Here is a 23704-nt window from a genome sequence, read left to right on the forward strand (position 1 = left end):
AGACAAATAACTCCAGATGCAGGAACTGAAAGGTTTTGTTGGGAAAGCTCATGGATAGCTTAACAAGCACAACAAATTCAATAAAAAATACATTGATGCTGAATAGATCTGAAAAACATGCTTCCTCTGCAGCTCTATTCCACTGCTCCACAAAGTCTAATTTCAGCCAGGCCTTGGAGACACATATCTGACCAAAATATAACCAATATTTGTAATTAACTGGGATTCAGATAACTTACACTGGTTATCTGTTTCTTCTTGAAAAACTTCTATACGAAGTTCATTAATGCAGCCTCACATTTTTCATTTTCAAGCTCTCAAAATTCAGTTAAGTAAAAAAGGTGTCTCATTCACCATTAATTTTAAGTCTGTGGCTTTTATGAAAGAAAGTTGGGATGCATCTACACTGTATTCTTAGCTTGAAATAAGCTTTGCAATTTGAGCTATGCAAATTGCACAGCTTATTTCAAGTGTATTTCATAATTTGACTCTGTCTACACAGTGCCAAATTTTGAAATAAACTGCTATTCCAAAATGTCCCTTAATCCTCATGGAATGAGGTTACAGGGATGTCGGAATAGAACACCTGTTATTTTGAAAGGTATTTTGAAATAATGGGCATTCTGTCAAGATACGGAACAGCTATTTTACAATACCAGAAGTATCCCAAAATAGCACTGCAGTGTAGACGTACTCTTAGTCTTGTGACCAAATGTAATGAGCTACCTGAAGAGATTCGGGTTCTAACAGAGACTTCATGTATGATTTTGGGCAAGTCCTTTAAAATGAAATCCTGGTTTAATTGAAGTCAGTGGAAAAACTCTGTCTGAGCAGATTGTAAGGTCTTTGGGGCTTACGCTGTCTTACTGTGTATATAGCCAAGGAAATTCCCAATCCCTGTTGTTGTTTTCCTTGTTAAATATAACCTGAATTAATCTATACATTTGAATGGTGAATCATTCTTGACTTTACATCTTGAATACTGAAGTAATATTAAAGGTGGTTTTGTTGCTCAGTTAGGAATTTTAAATCAGCCAACCTGGTTGTATTCAGTTAGGATTAAGGACTGGTGATTATTCATTTTAATGTAGGATGGTGAGTTATAAACACTTATGACCTTGGAGCTAGTCGTGTGATTCCCAGCATATGTAGACATTGAACTAGAATGCTAAAAGTAGCGTAACCATAGCAGCTCCCCAACAGGATGGCTAGCTCATGCTGTTGCTTCCTGCTGCTGGCCCTGTTACATCTTCACTACTGTTATCATGCTAGCTTGATGTGGGATAGTGTGAGTAGGTCTACAGAAACTGGGGAGCTGGGACTTACATCCCTAGCTCCAAGTGTAGACATAACTTTAGGGCAATGACACTGATTTTTAAACAGGATTATCCATTGATGTCAATATGGCCAATAAAATACTTTTATGCAATCATGAAATCATTTCTGTTTGCTTGTACTTTGTATGACACTTCATTTACTTGCAACTGGGAACTTGTTGAAAACAATAAACTTTGAATTTATAACGTCAGTGGGCTGCACAGTTCTTTTGCAGTTAATGTGAGATTAGTGTAGTCAGGCCAGATGTTTCTTATTTTCTGCACTCCAGAGGAAATGGAAAAGGAGGACAGACATAGACATGGAAGCCAGGAAAGGGTATTTCCAATGCTGGGATTTCTCATCTCTCTCCTGACATCAGGGAAGAGGGATTTATTGTGCTCTCCTTCAATGCGTGGCATACTGTATCCTGTAAAATCGGGAGTTGCTAGACAGGAGACTCCTTCTGCCTTCCAATGAGAGGCCAGTAGAGAGAGCAACAGGCAAAGAATCTTCTTCCAGCCCTTGACAAAGAAGAGAAGGGGGTTGCAGGACAAAGGATATTTTACCACATCCCATTGAGCCCTAAGAAAAGAGTTTGGGACCTTAGTAGAAAAGCGGGCGCAAAGTTGAAAATACAATTTTCCCCTTAGGTGGCTGGGGGGGGGGGGGGGGGGGGAAGAGGGGGGAGTAGCAGCCCAGTGCTGGTGTTCTCACCAGTGGCTCTGGCCAGCCCAAGCAGAAATATCTGTGCCATTTCAAACTAATGCGGTCCTACAGTGACAGCGGCAGACTCCAGAAATAGGCAATGAAGAGCCCTGTTTTCTAAAATGCATTCCCCCTTGTGAAAGTGCTTGAATTTTATGAGAATTTAGGCAAAAGAATGGTGCCTCTTAGGTATCACATGGGTGCAACTGAATAGCAGACATGAAACATAATGCTGGGAAGGGTGCTGCTTTTCCACAAATGGCTGACGGGGCCTCCAGATTGTTGTAATAGTAGCTTTTGTGAGGGCAAGCTGTGGCAGCATATGCACATCTCCTATAAACTTGCAGACCATCCAGTACCCTTTCTATGGTCCAGAAAATACTTCACTACTTATACATTGACCAATTCAATACTCAGCAAACAGGAAGAACCACAGGAATGGGTTAAAGTAAGAACTAGGATTGTCTTAACCAGCTGGGAGACAAGGTTTGCTGGGTCGCTGCTTTCATGGCTAGCTGAAATCACCTGAATGGCTTTTGTGCCCTATTGGAGACAAGGTTTGCTGGGTCGCTGCTTTCATGGCTAGCTGAAATCACCTGAATGGCTTTTGTGCCCTATTGTTTACATGAGACTGTTGGGAGATCATTTCTTATGGTGTCCTGTACCTGTGCCACATGCCAACATGAGCTTTTGTCTCCCACATGCTGCATCAGCTGATTACCTGTTCAAGACTACAGCTACCTCTCAAGATATGTGGCTCTTCTGTTCAGTGTAATCATGGGACTGCCATGACCTTTTGCTCTAATGTCTGCTGGTATGTCAGTCCACATGGATGCCCTTTAAGCAGAAAAGGGACATAAGGCACTTAGAGTAGTTTCATGATTGTTGTAAAGTACATATTTGAATGGCTTTCTGCTATCAGAAGGTGGCTTATTAATTTTTCATTTCATTCAAATTAAAAATCAATGTGTGGAGAGGTGGAAGAGGGAAAAGTGTAATAAGAACACAAATGTAGAATTTTGAACTGCTCCCTATTTAGCTATTCATTAGCGTTGGACCTCTCCTGAAATGTTAGGCTTATAGATTGGAGGTCAGGGATGGTTTAACATGATCACTTCTTCCATCAGCCCCTCCCCAGTCATGAGCCAGCACCCTCATGCAGAGAGTGCCTTATTCTGTTCTCTCTTAGCCCTCTATGTCCTCTTACCTTTGTGGCTACAGGGATTCTTTATAAGCGTTCAGTTCATGTGGTCCCAGCTATGCAGTATAAGTGGTATTATCAAAAGGCCTAACAGGTCATCTAGAATATGGCTTTCACATCCTTTCTATACATATGCACGGTAAATGTACACCAAGTAGTCCTTTGGGAAGGAGCACTGTACCATAGCCCAGTGAGTTTACAGAGGAGAAATTATGGCTATTCACTATTCAGTAAAAGTTTTGCCATTTGCTTCAGTGAGAGCAGCCCTTAGATACTGTAATGATGTGTGCTATTCTAGCCTTACATTGGATAGAATAGATTTGTTCCATTTTGGTTCCAACCTCTACCTCTAAGTTGGTTCCTGTTACAGTTCCTAGAAGTGCTAGGAAGGTCATCAGTAATGGTGTGGGAAACGCACATGATCTGGTAAAAGAAGTGAAATGGTCAACATTTCTGCCCAAGTTCAATGGCTTGGTATCACCATTGACGTCAGCTAAGTTAACCATTTGTTTAATTCCTGACTGAGATCAATGGAGATACCTTAGGGATTAATTTAGCTCCTTGTGTTTGACGTTTAGGGACAAGAAAAGTAATATTGTTTCAAATGAATTTAGTTGAGATGTCTTAATGATAACTAGCCCTTTGTTTTAGGCTTTTCTTATTGATGTGTTCTTCACATTCATCAGTATTTTTAGAAATATTTCTATATACTTCCACAAACACCCATTTATTATATAGTTATTGTAAGTGGGTCTTGTAGTGTTATTCTTCAACTACTGATTCTAGTTAAATTAAATTTTCCTTAGTTCTTTTATTACTTATTGATGACTCTCTCTAATCCTTTTATTAACCCTGGGTACCATTCTGAGTAAATTTCTGAACAGGTCTCTCTGAAATCTTTTGGATGAATTGACTTATGGATGCTAACAGTTCCAGTTATCTGCTGGGATACTCTAAAGCCTTATTCTGTTTCTTAGAGTTAAAGTGTCAGCTTTATTATTCTCTGTACAGTAGGCCTAGAGAATGTCAGAGTTTCCAAATAAATCACCTTGTAAGTACCTTGGGTTTGAAGCATGGCCTGGGGACTAATGAAATGGAGAAATCAACTTGATTGCAGTCAACAAATGCCATAGTGATAGTTCCTTGGTCTCAGTGTATAAAGTCTGAGGCTATGTCTAGACTACACAGTTTTTTTCGAAAAAAGTAGCCTTTTTTCGAAAAAACTTCACCTGCGTCTAGACTGCTGTCGCGTTCTTTCGAAATTAAATTGAAAGAATGTGGCAGTTTTTTCAACAGCGGTAAACCTCATTTTACAAGGAAGAATGCCTTTTTTTGAAAAAGCTCTTTTGTAAAAAGGCATTCTTGAACACAAACAGGGCTTTTTCGAAAGAGAGCATCCAGATTGCGTGGGTACTCTCTTTCAAAAAAGTGGATCGCTTTTTTTGAAAGTCTTGTGGATGTCTAGATGATCTCTTTCAAAACAGGCTTTTTCTAAAGAACTCTTTCGAACAAGTCTCTTTTGAAAGAGGCTTGTAGTCTAGACGTACCTTAAATGTTTTCTCTTTTAATTAGAAATTCATAGGGTCCAACCTTGAGCACCTTACTCAAGGAAAATTAAATAGGAATTGTTGCATGAGGAAAGAGTTGAGGGTCAGATGGTTACCATGAGTCAAATGCTGTACACCATGGAGCATCAACAAAGCATAGTTTTTGGTATACTTTCTTGTCAGCGTATTATAGTTTGATATTGACATGTTAACTTCAAATGGTCCCTGCACACTGAACACATTGTACCGCTGAGATTTCAGGCTGTCATTTCTATATAAAAATAACTTTTTGTTCCAGCTCAGTGTAACTGTGTGGGTGGCAGCCATTTCAACATCTCCAGATTTGCGGTTCCTATTGCTGCAGTCAGACATGGGTGTCCACACTGGAAGTGATTAGGTTTTCTTCTGCTCTGAAATGGTGATTATACTTTTCTTTTGTCCCCCCACAATTCAATGGCTGAACTACTAAGGGTATGTCTACACTACAGAGTTTTAAAAAAAAATGTCCGTTTTTCCAAAAAAATCCTTCAATTACATCCACACTGCCGTCACATTCTTCCGAAAGAAAATCAAAAGAACAGAGGGGTCTTTCCGACATTGGTAACCCTCATTCTATGAGCAAGAAGCATTGTTCCAAAAGGCGTGTGTGGATGGGGACGAGGGAGTTCTTTCGAAAGAAGAGGAAAGAGCACAGGTGCCCTGGTGACCACTCCGTTCATAGCAATCACAGTTTATATGCAAAATAGCATCCATTCAGTGTGGATGCTATCTTTTGAAAAAGCAGATCCATTTTTTGATGCACTTTTGCAGTGTGGACGCTCTCTTTCAGAGGATGTTTTTCCGGAAGATCTCTTCCAGAAAAGTTTCTTCCAAAAGAAGCCTGCAGTCTCAACATAGCCCAACACAACAGATCAATATTGACTACACTTCATATTTTTCTGAGGTAATGTCCAAAATTTGCACTGAACCTGGGAAGGACTCTCAACTCAATTGTGATTCAAAGCAGAACAATGGATGGTTATGTATCTTCACCACATTTTTGAGCAAAGGATTTGACAAATTTAGAACATAGCATTTATATAAATAAAAAGACACATCCGACTGAAGTATAAATAATGTACAAAGCCAGCCTATATAGTAAGTTTTACTACTGACTGTCTCTGTGTGTGTGTGTAATACATGTAGAGATACTCCATTTTTTAAACATCCTGGGCCAAATTCATTGCTGATCTATGTAAATTGAAGCCAATGTCTATAGTAATTCTGCTTTGCATGTTCCATTATCTGAAATGAGATGTTCAGCACCAGGTGGTGTCAAAGTATGGGAAAGCCTGTAAATCATAAACTATAAAAGCTATTAAATGTAGCTATTATCAACCCCAGAACTTGTAACAAAAGTGGTTTTATTCAGACAAGGAAGTGCACTTAGGCGTGACTTTAAATAACACATGTCTGAAGAAGCCTCTCAAATTCTATATAATTTGAGATAATTAAATGTAGTTATTTCATCGTACTGCTGTTTACTGCTTTGCCGCTTATGCCTACAATTTTGATATTCATCATGCATTTGAATGGTTTATTTCAGTGAAAGCTAACCCACATTTGCAGGGTGCAGATTGTAATTATTGTATTCTAAAAACCAGACACAATCCTCTCGATTGTCTGTTTGGCCAGTCAGCGCAAATCTTGGGCTGAGAAATATTCACAGCACTTCAACCACAGACACATACAGGTGAATTAAAGTAGTGCGGAGCTTGTGCCTCTCAACTGGGTTTGTATTTTAAGGAATTTGTCCACTGATTTCCATATTTGCTTTGCTTCCTCTGCCCTGCATAACTATGACTCTGCCTCTTGACTGTGAAGTTATGGGGATTATGTGATTGCATGAGGAAAAATTGTTTTGCTCAGCCTAAATAGAAGAAAAAGTTCTGCAAACCACAATCTGGTCTGGCTGTTGTACTCAAAGCAAAGAGCATGTAAGAATCTAATTATCATGAGGCTGAGATACACTGACTGATCTAAGTGGCAGGCAGTTAGATGCAGGGAGGGAGATTCTACCCTCCTTCTCTTCCCTTGGATTGCTAAGGCAGCACAAAGTGCATGGAGACCACCCAGATCCACATCTCTGGGCATTTCCCTGATGTAGGGAATAGTCAGCTCTTACCAGTGGTGTAGTGGTTAAAAAAAACAACAACCCACCACTACCAAGTGGATAGCCTAACCTAAACTAAGTTCCATATCCCCAGATGAGAAGGGGGTAAACTCTGTTTTCTTTTGACAAAACTAAAATCTGACATAAGCTTTCTAGAAGTCCTGTGATGGGGGTCAGGTCTGGAAGGAGAGAACTTGGCCCTTTGTGTCACCCTGCTGGAGGCTCTGAGGGCCTATTATGACCTACTCAAGAGAGGAGCAACAAAGGTGAGTCCTTCAGGCCTGTCTAGAAAGGCTGCACAGAAGCAGTCAGTCAGAGCCCAGCAAGTACAGATTTAAAGCTGCAAGATCTGAGCAGGTCATATCCTGGCTCAGCCAGAGAGGCAAGTAAGGAAGGGTGTTCCTCTCGAGCCTTCTTTGGCAAGAGGAGGGATGCATTTGTTAACTCTCTAGACCTTGTGAATTCTAACTCTAAGGTAAAGAGACCAGGTGGGAAGATGCCCACAGAAAGTAAGGGCATGTCTACAATAGGAAATTATTTCAAAATAAGTAACATTGACATAGTAACTCTGGATTTAACAAAATCGAAATAGCGTGTCCCTACTGCAGCGAAGCATTGAAATTAGTCCAAATTATTTTGAAATCGTGCATCCGCACTGACTGGAGCCTGCTTCAGACTCAGAACCCCCAGAAGCACTCTGGGGAAGGCACCAGGAGGGTGGATCTCACATGCCGCATCTACAATGGCATCTCACATGCCACTCCTCCACTGCTTCTTCCCTCCTGGGAAACAAAAGGGATGCAGTGGGCGCACACTGGTTGCCCTTGCAGACTCTGCAGCACTCACAACATGGAGCGGGAGCTGGTGCAAAGCAGTGCCAGGCTCACAGGCCTCGTGCTATGCCTCATGGTGCAGTTCATTCAGACCGCCTACATGCTGCTCCAGCAGGATGAGGACCAGCCTGGACCACAAGCCCTGATCACCCAGGTCCTGGCATTCCTGCTGCTGAGCATGCCCCTCAATCTCCTGGACACTACAGAACACCGCTTCTGGCAGTGGGAGATGAGCTCAGACTGGTGGGACTGCATCATCCTGCAGCTAAGGGATGACCAGCAGTGGCTGCAGAAATTCCTCAAGCTCTGCAAGTGGCTTGTCCTTCCCCTCAGGTTACAGGACACCCACTAAGACCCACCATTCCCGTGCATAAGTGTATTGCCATCACCCTGTGGATGCTTGCCATGTCAGACAGCTGCTGCTCCATCTGAAACTGGTTTGGCATGGGGAAATCTTCAGTCAGGGTTGTGCTCCTGCAAGGTAGCCAAGGCCATCAGCCACATGCTGCTACAGAGGGTCTTCACTCTGGGCAACATGGACACCATCATTGACGGCTTTGCTGCCATGGGCTTCCCCAACTGTGGAGGGGCATAGGTGGCATGCACATCCCGATCCTGGCCCCTGACCACTGTGTCTTGGACTACATAAATAGGAAGGAGTACTTCTTCAAGGTGCTGCAGGCATCATAAAGGATGCTTCACTGACATCAATATCAGATGGTTGGGGAAGGTGCATGATGCCTGCATATTCTAGAATCCATGCCAGTTCTGAAAGATGCACACTGGCATTTTTTTCCCCACCGCACCATCAGAGTCGAGGATGTGGACACGCCCATCATCTTCCTGAGTGACAGCCTATCCCTTGCTCCCCTGGCTCACAAAGCCTACACGGGCAGCCTGGACCCCACCAAAGAGCACTTCAATACCAGATTGAGCAGGTGCCGCATGGTTGTTGAATGTGCATTTGGCCATTTAAAGGGGAGGTTCTGGAGTCTCCTCACCCACCTGGATCTCAGTGAGCACATCCCCTTAGTGATGATGACCTGTGGTATGCTCCACAGCCTGTGTGAGAGCAAGGGGAAAACTTTTGTACCAGGGTGGAGGACAGAGGCTGAATGGCTGGCCAGGGCATATGAGCAGCCAGCACCATGCGGACAGCACATCAAGGGGCTGTGCTCGTCAAGGGAGGCCTTGAGAGAGTGTTTCATCCAAGGCTAGTTGTGAGACTCTCCCCCTGTGCCTCTCCACAAGGGGCCTTTTCTCCCCGCTCCTATGTCCCCCCCCCCCCCCGCAGATCAAATAATAAAGCCTTCTTTTGTGAAAAAAACAGAACTGTTTATTGGGGGGATATTCGACTGGGGAAAGAACATGGGGTGGAACTGGCGCCTGCCTACCTGAGAGGTCCCACCACCACATGTTCTGGGGCCCCAGTGGCTCCTGGAGGGGGGATAGGAGGGGATGCCATGGAGGAGGAGCTGGCTGGTGGCCCACTCCATGCACAAAGCCATGTGTTCTATCACCGAGGTGAGGGAAAAGCACATGGCCTCATGCTGGCATGGCAGATGGTCCCCAGCAGCCTTCCTCTGCTCCCAGTCAGCGGCCTGCTCCCGGCGCTCCTACTTGAGCCCCAGACCCTAACATGCCCCCGCATGTATATAGGGAAAGTTATAGAATTCACCTGAAGCGCCTTCCCTGGGTTTGTCCAAGGCCTGGGAGACATTCTGGGAGGGAGGTACTAGTTCCAGTGTGAGAAGTAGCTCCTGGATGGCAGACATGGTTGCCTGGTTGTCCTCCTCCTCCTGCTGCTTTTCTTCCACAATCCCATCCTCCTGGAATCTGACCCCAGGTGTGTCATGGCTGGACTCCACAACGATGGGGGAGAAGGTGACCGGCCCCCCTCCCAGGATGGCATCCAGGTGTTCAAAGTAGCGTCAGGTGTACGGTGCCACCCTGGAGCATCCACTCTGCTCCCTGGCCTTGTGGTAGGTCTGCTGGAGCTACTTGACTTTTCTCCAGACCTGGTCCAGGGTCTGGTTGTGGCTTTTGTTGGCCAGGCTGGAGGTGATCTGGCCATAGATATCCACATTCTTCTTTCTGGTGTGGAGATCTCCTCACCCCAAACCTCAGTGAGGTCCAGAATCTCTGCACTAGTTCAGGCTGTAGTTCTCCTACATCCCTGGCTGGTGGCAGCCAAGTGAGCAGCAAGAGTGCTGGCAGCCATGGGAGACTCTGAGGGAGCGTTGAGGTCACTCATGGCTCCTGGGATGCTGCTATGTAGGATGGGGCTGACAAAGCCGGCCATGTATGATAAGTCTTTCTCCTGCAGCCTGGAGTTTTGAGTTCCACAGAAGAAGGGGAGCAGTGGAGATGCCAGGTGTGGCAAAAGAGGTCAGAAGTGCAGCTGTGAGAGGCCTCTGGAGGCCAAATATTTCTAATTAGCAGCACCAGATCATACACAGTAACGCAGAATCTGGTGTTAATACTCTTTCTTTCCAAGTGCAAACTAATGGTTCTTATCTGCCTCTTAATTATTTAGTCTTTGAGGTGCTAATAGACTATTTGTTGTTTTTTAAGTTTTTCCGGTTATTGACTGGCTCAGCTATCCCTTTGAAACTTATCTACCTTATGTCCTCCCCCTTTCCTCCCAATTCCAGTCTTTTTTTCCTCCCCCTTTCTCCTTCCCTTATTTATTTATTCTTGGTTCTAGACTTCCAACACTCCTGTCATCTGAAGAAGTGGGCTGTGCCCACGAAAGCTCATGATACCACCCACATGTTTTGTTAGTCTTTAAATTCCTAGCAGACCCTTTGTTGTTTTTTAAGTTTTTCTTGTTAGAGACTAACTTGGCTACTCCTTTGAAACGATTTCAAAATTAGCATTATTCATCGAGGAAAGCAGGAGTACAGATTTCAAAATAACCAACCCATTATGTTGAAATAATGGACCTGGACTTGTTATTTCAAAATAATGGGGAGTATTCCAAAATAACTCCCTAATATAGACCAGGGCTAAGTGAAAGAACTGAAGGAAGTGGTATGTGGCTGCTGTGCATAGAGTTCCTTAGCTGGAACCTGGAGTAGCGGGTAAACCCAGGTTGTCCCATTGACCGCTAGCAAAGTGGCCTGAGATCCAAGAAGGGGGGGAAAAGGGCTCAAGAAAAGTGCTAGATTTAGAGGACCTAGTGATGAGGTTGTAGCCCCTTGCGAGGGCAGAGATTTTGGTAAACTCTTAGCCAACAAAGGGTACATTTTTGACTGGGTCACTTGGACAGAGGGCTGAACCACCAGCGATCCACCTAATGAGGCGAGCAACCTGCAGAGGATGCCAGAAACAGGAAAAAAAGATTGCAGCACCATGCCCAGGCAAAGGGAGGCATGCAAACACTCTACCACTAGACCCCTGGGACAGGTGGCAAGAAGGGTAATGAGGAAGGTATAGCTAGCAGGAAAGGAGTGATTGGAGGATGATGCACTCACTGATGCTCAGTGGGTTGTCAGCTGGCAGAAATTAGAGTAAATTCTAGTCTGTTCTAAACGGCACTGAGATCCAGACCTAAGCAGAGACTCAAGGAGCAGTAACTAACTTACTGATGCTTCTTCTCAACCCCTGCTTTTCACAAGTGAGATCCTGGCCAAGCTTAGAACTTGGCTATCTCAGAAGGCATGGTCAAGAGAACAGGGCTGGATCCCATTATATTCTGATCTTGTTGCCTGGGAGCAAATGTATTTTTCTCTAGGGGTATGTCTACACTACAGCACTAATTCGAACTAACTTAATTCGAATTAGTTAATTCGAACTAAGCTAATTCGAACTAGTGCATCTAGACTTAAAAACTAGTTCAAATTAGCATTTTGCTAATTTGAAATTGCATGTCCACATTGAGTGGCCCCTGAACCGAGGTTGAGGATGGCCGGAAGCAGTGCCGGCAGGGCATCAGATTAGGACTTAGAGCGTGGAGCTGCTGTCTCAGGCTAGCCGAGGGCTGTGCTTAAAGGGACCTGACCCATACCCTGGACAGACAGTTCTCAGGGGTTCCCCGCTTGCAAAGCAGTCCTGTCTTGGAGTGCCCTGAATGCCCACACTCGGCACATCACAGCACTCGGCCATCAGCCCGGCTGCACTTGCCGCAGGCTGCTATCCAGGGGGGTCAATCGGGGGGCTGCAGGAGAGTTTCCACCCCAAGGAGCAACCCCTGTCCTCATCAGGGGCTCGTACCCTATTCCTCCCTCACATCCTTCCACTTATCCCTCCCTAGCCCCCCTTCCTGATGTACAAAATAAAGGCCATGTGTGGTCAAAAATAGAAACTCTCTGTATTTAACAAAACTGGGGGAGACTGGGAAAAGGAGGTGGGAGAGGGGAAGAGAGAGGGTGGGAGAGGTGAGGGCAACTAAAATGATCAAGGGTTTGGAACAGGTCCCATATGAAGAGAGGCTAAAGAGACTGGGACTTCTCAGCTTAGAAAAGAGGAGACTGAGGGGGGATATGATAGAGGTTTATAAAAGCATGAGTGGTGTGAAGAGGATGCATAAAGAAAAGTTCTTCATTAGTTCCCATAACAGAAGGACTAGAGGACACCAAAGGAAAGGAATGGGTAGCAGGCTTCAAACTAGTAACAGAAAGTTCTTCTTCACAAAGCAAATAGTCAACTTGTAGAACTCCTTGCTGCAGGAGGCTGTGAAGGCTAGAACTAGAACAGAGTTTAAAGAGAAGTTAGATCAAGTCATGGAGGTTGGGTCCATGGAGTGGTATTAGGCAGGGGTTAGAAATGGTGTCCCTGCCCAAAGTTGGTGGAAGGCTGGAGATGGATGGCACGAGACAAATGGCTTGGTCACTGTCTTTGGTCCATTCCCTCCAGGGTACCTATTGTTGGCCGCTGTCGGCTGACAGGCTACTGGGCTAGATGGACCTTTGGTCTGACCTAGTACGGCCATTCTTATGTTTTTATGTTCTATGCTCAGGACTCAGGGTCGGGGTCTCACTTGACCACCTTGATTTTCATGCAAACCTGCTCCTTGGTGGCCAGGCTGGCAGCTCTCCTGCCCTAGACGGCTGCTTTCCTGTGCCTAGTGCGGAGGTCGTGGATGAGGTCCACGATGTCCGCACTAGACCAGGCGGGCACCTGCCTCTTGCGGACCTGGGCAGGCTCCTGGGAGCCGCCAGCCTGGTCCCAGGAAGAGGCGGAGGGATGGGTGGCAGCGGGTGTCTGGCTCGTGCTGTGCCAGGTGCAGGGTCTGCTGGCTGGGTGCTGGCAGGCTTGCACCTGGCACTGGCACCGTAGCCAGACCGTGCCCCTTTAAGGTCTCCGGGTCTGGGAGCGGGGCAGATGAGTTTCCCTGGTGGTGCCCAGAGTGGCTACTAGGGCAAGCTGGGAAGGGCTAGCCTCCCACTAGTTCGAATTAAGTGGCTACATAGCCCTTAATTCGAACTAGTTAATTCGAACTAGGCGTTAGTCCTCGTAGAATGAGGTTTACCTAGTTCGAATTAAGCGCTCCGCTAGTTCGAATTAAGTTTGAACTAGCGGTTTGCCTGTGTAGCGCCTATCAAAGTTAGTTTGAACTAACGTCTGTTAGTTCGAATTAACTTTGTAGTGTAGACATACCCTAGAAGAATAAAAATCAAAACATGCCCATTATTATTGATGTCTTTGTATTGTAATATTGTGTAGAGGCTCCAATTCTTTGTGAAGTTATCAGTACGCAAATATGTCGTGTGCAAGTGATAGTGGTGCTTTATTTCAAACATCCTGGAGCAGAATTACAGTATAGGCACATCTAGCCTGCACCCCATCAGCTGTAGTGTGTAGAATACAGGTAGCTGCATGCCACAATGAAAAGCCAGGGGAAAGCTGCTGGAAACTTTCCCTGTTGACACAGTCTTTTCCTGAAGCAGGGAACAGGCTCCCGTTGCAGAAGCTGCCAGAGCCTTTCTCTACTGCCTTGCCTTGCTGCTGAAGCCTTTCTCTCTGGCAGGGAAAGAGTCTGGCAGTAGGAAGACAGTGGGGCATTGTATGCTAAAATAGCAGTGTGGATGGGGGATGTCACTGCTTGGGCATGTAGAGAGCTATGTAGGGTATAGGTTCTGGCTTGTCTTTACTCACCTCAGCTGTGCTGCTCTGTCTCTGCTGCTATTTATACTTGTGCTAGGGAGCATGTGTGTTCTTTACATGCTGTTATAAGAAGAGTGAGGTATCAATGAAAGGCTTCAATGGCTTTCCTGCCAGTGCTAGAGTTCACCTACTCCTCTGGATATGGGTTGCTCACAACTTTAAAGGGCTGTCAATTCTACTCCTTGTTTGGGTGTTTGCAAATTTGTCACCATGGTATATTTTCAATCGATGCATCATAATGTTCTAGGGACAGCACATCAACATTTTTTACAAATTCTCAGAAGGGTAGTCATGTTAGTCTGTATCTTTAGAAACAATGAGGAGTCCTGTGGCACCTTAGAGTAACATTTGTTAGGGCATAAGCTTACACGGGTGAAGCTTATGCCCTGATACATTTGTTAGTTTCCAAAGTGTCACAGGACTCTGTTATTTCTAGCACAGTTCAGCTTAATACATTTGCAGTTTTCCCCTTCTTTTGTTGTCCTGAGAAAGTACTGTTTAAATGGGAAAAAGCAGCAAATAGATATCCCTGGAGTGTCTCGCTCACAGAACCACACCCTGCAACTCAGGACACAGAGTTCATCACAGGCTAATAGGGAAGGGTTTTTTTTCTTGTTAAAGGCCCTTGTTAAAACACTTGGCTGCATATCACTCAACAAGTGTGGTCTCAAAAACAAACAAACAACCCCCACAAAAACAGGCTTGGCACAAGTGAGCAGAGAGATCCATGGCCAAATTTTCAAAAAAGCCTCCCAGCTCCTATGAAGAACATTAGCAGCAGCGTAGTGCTGAACACTTTCAAAAATCTAGCCAGTGATTTACTGAATTAATTTTTTAAAGCTAACTTGAAATCAAGTCTAATGTAAGAACAGTGAAGGATTTACAGGTACTATATGCACCTGAGTTCTACAAATTCTGGGGGTTTTACATTCTTAGGGCACGTCTTCACTCATGCACTGGATATTGACATTCAGCCATTCAACTTAGCAGGGCTAGTAGACGCACTTAAATCAAATGCTGAGGGCAGCTCCAGCCAGCACCTGTACTTGTAGTCGCAAGGAGTAAGGGAAGTCACTGGGAACGTTTGCTCCCATTGGCCTCCCACAGTGGGCACAGAGCCAAGCTCAGCTTAAGGTAAACTGTCTCCAGATACATATTCTACATAACTGTAGTGGTGTACAGTAAGTTGACCTTCCAGGTCCAGTGTAAACCTGGCTTTATTTTGTAAATGTTATTACTTAAACAAGACTGGAAACTGATTGATTGATTGAACACAGTGTTTTGTAAATTGTACCAAGTAAACAAACTAAAAGAAATGCTTCTCTGAATAAACTCTTTTTAGTTAGTGATTGTAGAAGGTATTTGTAGTAATAGGAGCACAACATACTTTCACACAGACATGACTTTTTTCAAATTGACAGTGCTCCTTTAAAAGTAAACTTTTAAAATAAACTTTATTCATTTCTAATAATCACGAACACTTAGATGTATATACCTTCAGTGTTCTTTCTCTATCTCTCTCCAAGTAAATCTACAATTAAAGATAAGAAAAACATCCATGACGATGCTATAGGGTTTGATTTTTTCCACTCTACTCTGCACTGATTAGGCCACAGTTGGAGTGTTGTGTTCAGTTCTGGGTATCACATTTCAAGAAAGATGTGGAGAAACTGGGGTCCAGAGAAGAGAAACAAAAATGATTAAAGGTCTAGAAAATATGACTTATGAGGGAAGATTGAAAGAATTGGGCTTGTTTAGTTTGGAAAGGAGAAGACTGAGAGGGGACATAATAGCTAGTTTCAAGTACCTAAAAGGTACAAGTTACAAGGAGGAGGGAGAAAAATTGTTCTCCTTGACCTCTGATGATATTACAAGAAGCAATGGGCTTAAATTGAAGCAAGGGAGGTTTAGGTTGGACGTTAGGAAAAACTTTCTAACTGTCAGGTGGTTAAACATTGGAATAAATTGCCTAAGGAGGTTGTGGAATCTCCATCACTGGAGATATTTAAGACCAGGCTAGATAAACATCTATCAGGGATGATCTAGGTGGTACTTGGTCCTTTTGTGAAGCAGGGGACTTGACTTAATGACCTGTTGAGGTCCCTTCCAGTTCTAGTGTTCTATGAGTCTATCATAAGTTTTATTTAGCCATTCTCCCATGTGGAAGTCTCTGTACATTTGTAAGAGTTTATCATGTATATATATTTCTATTTTTACTTCCTCTCAAAAACCTGTAATTATGACTGAAATGAACAGGGCCTTCTGATCATAGGAATCTTCAGGCAATGCCACTCACATGCCAGAGCATCTAATGCTTTGAGAAATGCCATGCCAAATGTATTTGTAAGTAGCTGACTACAAAGATGAAGATAGAGACAAAAGAGCTTATCATTGAAGTTTTAACAGGTGTGTGAATTTTTCTAATCAAGATGGGGAGAAACATATTTCACTGTTTAAGTGGGCAAAGTAAATAGTCAAACTTGCCACTCCATTGTGACAACAGAACATATCTACTGTTCAAATCACAGGAAGACACTGCAAAGAATGTATGTACCTAGGCTGCATGAATGATGCATTTTAATGGCGCCCAGAATTCTTGTTGTTTTTCCGCATAACATTATGTGATGAAAGGCTGCAGCAGTTGAAAAATGGATACTGCCTTCTTAGTTCATAATCACAATCCATAAAATGGGTGTAACTGGATGTAGACAATGGGTTATTGTTATTTGCATAATGAGACATTTTAAGGTCCCTGTAAACACTGAAATACAGGTTTAAATTTAGCCATGTCAGTAGACCCATCCTCTTGAACAGGATTGCTAATGTGTAAATCAAGCAATGAGGGCAGGTCTTTGCAGCATCAGGGCCTTATTGCATTTGCTGCTTCAATGCAGTGTGGAAATAGGTACAATTATCTACCACTTCCTATTTATTTCCTATGCTTTGGTAATTAGGTTCACCACAACACGTGCATTGTAGTCAGTTGTCAGGATGCTCAAGGTCTCAAGTCTCTAAGAAGATCACAAGAAAAACTTGTTCATACTGCACAAATATGCCAAAAGTTAACAGGAAAAATAGCATGAAATGTATGGGAAACTAAATATAATTGTACCTTGGCAGCTCCCATAAGACTACAAGTTGTGTTGACTACAATGGTATTTGTGCCAAACATTTCCTTCTGAAGCCCATGACACATTTGGAATCATTTCAAACAAAGGGCAAACATCCATGAGTACAGCTACTATATGGCTTTCAGATATAACAAAGAGTCAGATTTCATGCAGCAGATGTGATTGTCTTGGTTTCCTTCACTATAGGTTGTGTTGTTTACATTTCTGAAGTTGTTTCATTTTAATCACTGTGCCAGAAACATTCAGCTGCCTTTTCCATGTGGGATTTTAAAGAAGTATTTTACAGTCTATTATCCCATGCATACTGTTGAAAGTGTAGATTGTGAACTGAGAGAGACAAGGAAATTAAAGTGGATACTGATGCTTGAGGCAAAAATCTAACTACTAACGTGTGGTGATGTGAATCTGCTAGTGAATTTACACATCATGTCTTGCAACACATGGGACACATTCATTAAAGCAAACATGGGACAAATTATGGGGAAAATGAGTACAAATCTCAAAGGCAGACCTGCTGATGGGCAAGGGGGAGGAAGCCGTAGAAAGGAAGGAAAATGGACCAGTTGCTCTGGGGCCTGGCGATTCTAAAGGAGCAGTGTCTGGAGCCCTGTGCCCTTTAAACCACTACTGGAGTGTGGTGCAGGGGAACAGCTAATAAATCTCTTTGCTAAGCCTGAGAGGGATAGCCGGTGTTAGTCTGTTTCAGTAAAAACAACAAGAAGTCTGGTGGCACCTTAAAGACTAACAAATTTACTAGGGCATAAGTTTTTGTGAGCTACAACTCACTTCCTCAGATGCTAGAAGTGAAAGAAAGTCAGGGATACAGAGATGGGAGTGTAACATCAGTGCTAATTAAATTAGGTTGGATGTGGCTCACCTCAAATAAAAAGGTGAGAGTACCTGAAGGGCAAATTACTTATTGTAATGAGAAAGCCATTCCATGTCTCTTCAGACCCGTTCTGGCAGATTCTCATTGCAGTCTGTTTTCAAAGTTTTTTTTGCTTAAGAATGGCAACTTGTTAGTAATTATGTATCCAGGGAGGTTAAAGTGCTCCAATCTTAATGTCTGATTTGTATACATTTATTCTTTTCAGTTGTGTAGCTAGAAAGGCCTACTTAGGTGGGCCCTGATTTCAGGTGGGAAGGCAAGAATGGGGAATGGGGAAGCAGGACAGGAAGGATGTGGGAACAGAACGGTTAAGCACTGACCATGCTCCCTACCTGAAGTGCAGGGGCAGAGAGGGGTGAACTCCACCCTGCTCTCTGGCACTTGAGCTAGGGCAAGTAAGCCTTGGCTTCACTCCCTGGCAGGAGTGCGGGTGGGCTGACTGGGGGTGGGCCTGGATACAAAGTGGTGGACCACAGCCCTCTCAAGCCCACCTGTGGCTACACACTTCATTCTTTTGTGTAGAGACAATCCAGTTTGTCCAATGTACATGCACATCACATTAGTAGTTGCACAGGTGAATGTGATTTTGATGGTGTTCTTGCTTTTCTGCTATATTGTCCCTGAAGGGGTTGAACTAGAAGCTCAGAGTGCCTACAATGAAGCTGGAACTCTGGGGGAGCATTGTCAGCCGACGGTCAGGGCAGTGAGTGGTGTGTGTGTGTGTACTATACACCCAAGACTTCAACTGCTGAGACCGGGGTCCCTTGCAGTGGGCAACCTGGAAGAGGCTGGAGGGTGCCCCAATAAGTGTACAGGAAGAGCTTATTACGCTTCAGATTTTAGCTGCTAGAATTTCATAATTCCTTCGCAGCGGGCAGCCTCGGGGAGACTGAGAAGCGCCCCAACTGAATTTTGCCACCTGGGTGTGACACAAATCCAAACGCCCAAGCTCTTCCTATATTATGTGTGTACTATATGCCTAAGACTTTAACTGCTGAGACCGGGGTCCCTTGCAGTGGGCAACCTGGAAGAGGTTGAAAGGCGCCCCAATAAGTGTACAGGGAGAGCTTATTACGCTTCAGATTTCAGCTGCTAGAATTTCATAATTCCTTAGCAGCGGGCAGCCTTGGGGAGACTGAGAAGCGCCCCAACTGAATTTTGCCACCTGGGGCTATGTCTAGACTGCAGGCTTCTTTCGAAAGAGGCTCTTTCGAAAGCATCTTTCGAAAGAGCCTCTTTCAAAAGATCGCGTCTAGACTGCAGGCGGATCTTTCGAAAGAGAAATCCGCTTTTTCGAAAGAGAGCACCCAGCGAGTCTGGATGCTCTCTTTCGAAGACGGCCTATTTACATTGAAGAACGCCTTCTTTCGAAAGAGGAACTTTTGAAAGAAGGCGTTCTTCCTCGTGAAATGAGGTTTACCGCCATCGAAAGAAAAGCCGCGTTCTTTCGAAATAATTTCGAAAGAACGCGGCTTGAGTCTGGACGCAGGGGAAGTTTTTTCGGGAAAAGGCTACTTTTCCCAAAAAAACCCCTGAGTCTGGACACGGCCTGGGTGTGACACAAATCCAAACGCCCAAGCTATCCCTATATCTGTCCCTTTATGACCGGCTGAAGTTCTTTTAAATTGTGCTTGGTTCTGTTACAGCAACTGAAGGAGTCAGGTTAAAGCTTAAACAGTTACAGGTTTATTGAGGAAGCTTATAAATCATATGGTTGCAATGGCTATTGTTCTATTTCTTAACTATTAGCAAAATATAGGTCTTAAAAAATGGTTACAAAGAAGATAAAGATGTTCTGTGCTGCCCAGACCTTGTATCCAGGGTCTCCAGCAGCTATTTAAGGAGTCAGGAGCTCTGTTTGTTGCCACTACAGTAGCAGTGATGATGGCTAGGAGCCCTGGGCCCTTTTAATTTATGCTAGGCTCGAGGCAGCTGCCCTCTTAGTCTCCCTATCAGTGGCCCTAGGTCTCAGACACTGGTTTCAGGGGGTAGTGTGTCCAGGTGATGATGACTCATTTACCAAGAAAGGGCTCAGACTTCTTCTGTGCAGTAGCTAGAAATCCAGAACCTACCCAGGCTCAGTTGGCATGGAACTAGACGGGATCCTACGACTGGGTCCACTTGCAACAGACTGGTAACTATATAGTGAGGAACTCGGCCAGCTGGCAATAGTTTGTGTGAAGCGACTACCCTATCATCCCAAACCCCCCTTCAGGGCTCACGTCTAATGCAATGTCTACAACAAAATAGCCAATTGATAAACAAGGAAAGTGCATTGCCCTATTCACTAGCAGCCTTTTTCACTTGACAGCTCTAGCCTTCTCACCATTGCCACTGCCTCTGCTTGATCATCTGGGGAACAGTTTGTCTGATCTCTGCACACCCCATAAGGGAAAAGGGAACCCTTTTGGACCCTGATTTGGAGCAGGTTCCTCTTCCCGTCTCATGTTTTCTTATCAGCTGTTCTTCTGACAGACCTTGCTGTGCACAAAGCTCTTCCAACTACTGCTTTGCTCCTCCTGCTTTTTCTGCTACTTATACTCATTTTTACAGTCTCCGGAACCAAACTAAACAGAAAACAAGTAATTTTTTCAGAGGATTCCCAGCCTTCTCACTCTGGATCTCTTATAAATCTAGTTTATTAGTGTGAACCTGAGTCACCCAGCAAGTTGTGTGTAAATCCTGCTGACAATGACTCTGTGACACTCTCCTCGGGGAATCTAGAACTGTAAGCAGCTGTGTTACCAATCAGCCTTAACAAATGTGGAGCAGCCCCTTGAAGCTCCAATCTGTCTACTTTGCCAACAAACTCCTTGAGACTCTGTCAGTCTTTACTTTGCCTTGCAGAAAACAGCCGGTGATCCCCAGTTACTGGATTCTCAGGAGATGTCTCTCTGCAGTATCCAGTCTGTTTTAGAATAGTGATAGAGATGCTATTCTATCTGGTGTAGCTGAAACAAAAGACAGGACTATGTAGCACTTTAAAGACTAACAAGATGGTTTATTAGGTGATGAGCTTTCGTGGGCCAGACCCACTTCCTCAGATCAATATGTGGAAGAAAATCGGCACAACCATATATACCAAAGTGATACAATAAAAAAAAAGCGAACGTATGTGAAATTGATAAATCAAATTTTAGAACAGAGTGGAGGTGAGGGGGGAAGGTAAGTTTCTGTGAGGTAGTGACATAGGGGTGATAATAGGGGAAGTTTCTGTGAGGTAATGACATTAGAGGTGATAATTGGGGAAGCTATCTTTGTAATGGGTGAGATAATTAGAGTCTTTGTTTAAACCAATACATAAAGTGTCAAATTTAAGCATGAATGACAATTCTGAAGCTTCTCGTTGAAGTCTGGAGTTAAAGTCTCTTTGAAGCAATATGCATGTTTTAAGGTCTTTGAGTGAATGATCAGTCTGGCTGAAATGGCAGGCAACAGCTTTCTCTCTGTGAGAGAGTCTTATGTCTGTTTTGTGTGCATTGATTCTTTGGCGAAGTGTCTGAGACGTTTGTCCAATGTACATAGCAGACAGACACTTTAGGCACATGATGGCATAAATTATATTTCTGGATGAACAGGAATATATGTTCTTGATCTTGTAACTGGCATGGTTAGGTCCAATAATGGTGTCAGCAGAGTAAATATGTGGACAAAGCTGGCACTGGGGTTTGTTGCAAGGGAAAGTTCCAGGGTTTGTATTAGTGTGATATGTCCTGTGGTTGTTGGTAAGAATCATCCTGAGGTTAGGTGGTTGTCTATAGGAGACTATGGGTCTGTCTCCCAGAGCCTCTCGGAGTGTAGTATCCTGTTCCAGTATAGGTTGTAGTTTAATGCGATGGATGGGTTTAAGTTGGGGGCTATAGGGGTGTGTCTAGACTACAGAGTTTTGTCGACAAAAGTGGACTTTTGTCGACAAAACTATACCTGTGTCTACACTACCGCTGAGTTCTGTCGACATAATGTCAACAGAACTCAGCAGTTTGTCGACGCCGGTAAACCTCATTTTACGAGGCATAACGCCTTTTGTCGACAGAGTTCTGTTGACAGAAGGTGTTATTGGATGTAAACTGTCCTTGCATCTACACTGCCATGTCGACAAAGCAGCTTGCTTTGTCGACAGAACTGAATGTAGTGTAGAAGCTCTTTGTCGACAGAAACTTTGTCGACAGTATCTGTCGACAAAACTTCTGTCGACAAAACCCTGTAGTCTAGATGTACCCTAGGTGATGAAAAGTGGTGTTCTATTGTTGATTTTCCTGGGTCTGTCTTGAAGTAGATGGTTTCTGGGTATTCATTGGGCTCTTTCAATTTGTTTTTTTTATTTCTCCGGGTGGGTTATTGAGGTTTATAAATGCTTGGTAGCGATCCTGAAGTTTCAGGAAATGGAAATTTGCCACCATCAATCTCAGCCTGGACCATTCTACACGAGAGATCCATTTCCTGGACACCACAGTACAAATCACCAATGGTAAATTAAATACCACGCTCTATAGAAAACTCACTGACTCCTACATGAGGGTATGTCTACACTACAATGTTAATTTGAACTAACTTAGTTCGAATTAGTTAATTCAAACTAAGCTAATTCGAACTAACGGATCCAGACTAAAAAACTAGTTCGAACTAGCGTTTTGCTAATTCGAACTAGCATGTCCACATTAAGTGGACCCTGAACCGGGCATAAGGATGGCTGGGGGCAGTGCCGGCAGGGCATCAGAGAAGAACTTAGAGTGTGGAGATGCTTTCTCAGGCTAGCCGAGGGCTGTGCTTAAAGGGTCCCGACCCCCACCCTGGACAGACAGTTCTCAGGGGTACCCCGCTTGCAAAGCAGTCCTGGCTTGGATTGCCCAGACTACCCACACTGGGCACATCACAGCACTCGGCCATCAGCCCGGCTGCACTTGCCACAGGATGCCATCTGGAGAGAGGAGGTAATTGGGGGGCTGCAGGAGAGCTTCCACCCCAAGGAGCCCACAGAGCCAGCCCAGCTCGTGCCCCATTCCTCCCTCACCTCCTTCCACTTACCCTTCCCTGGCCGCTCTTCTTGATGTACAAAATAAAGATAAAGTGTCTTCCAAAATGGAATCTGTCTTTATTGAACAAAACTGGGGGAGACTGGGAAAAGGAGGTGGGAGAGGGGAAGAGAGAGGCTGGGAGAGGGGAGGTCAACTAAAATGATCAGGGGTTTGGAACAGGTCCCATATGAAGAGAAGCTAAAGAGACTGGGACTTTTCAGCTTAGAAAAGAGGAGACGGAGGGGGGATATGATAGAGGTCTCTAAAAGCATGAGTGGGGTGGAGAGGGTGCATACAGAAAAGTTCTTCATTAGTTCCCATAAAGAAGGACTAGAGGACACCAAAGGAAAGGAATGTGTAGCAGGCTTCAAACTAGTAACAGAAAGTTGTTCTTCACAAAGCAAAGAGTCAACCTATGGAACTCCTTGCTGCAGGATGCTGTGAAGGCTAGAACTAGAACAGAGTTTAAAGGGAAGTGAGATCAAGTCATGGAGGCTGGGTACATGGAGTGGTATTAGCCAGGAGGTAGGAGTGGTGTCTCTGCCCAAGGTTTGTGGAAGGCTGGAGAGGGATGGCACGAGACAAATGGCTTGGTCACTGTCTTTGGTCTATCCCCTCCAGGGTATCTAGGATTGGCTGCTGTCGGCAGACAGGCTACTGGGCTAGATGGCCCTTTGGTCTGACCCAGTACGGCCATTGTAAGCTCAGGGCTCAGGGTCGGGGGGGTCTCACTGGACCCCCTTGATTCTCTTGCACACCTGCTCCTGGGTGGCCAGGCTGGGAGCTCTCCTGTCCTAGACGGCCAC

This window comes from Pelodiscus sinensis, chromosome 3, assembly GCF_052426305.1.
Source record: "Pelodiscus sinensis isolate ZL-2025 chromosome 3, ASM5242630v1, whole genome shotgun sequence".
Taxonomy (NCBI): domain Eukaryota; kingdom Metazoa; phylum Chordata; order Testudines; family Trionychidae; genus Pelodiscus; species Pelodiscus sinensis.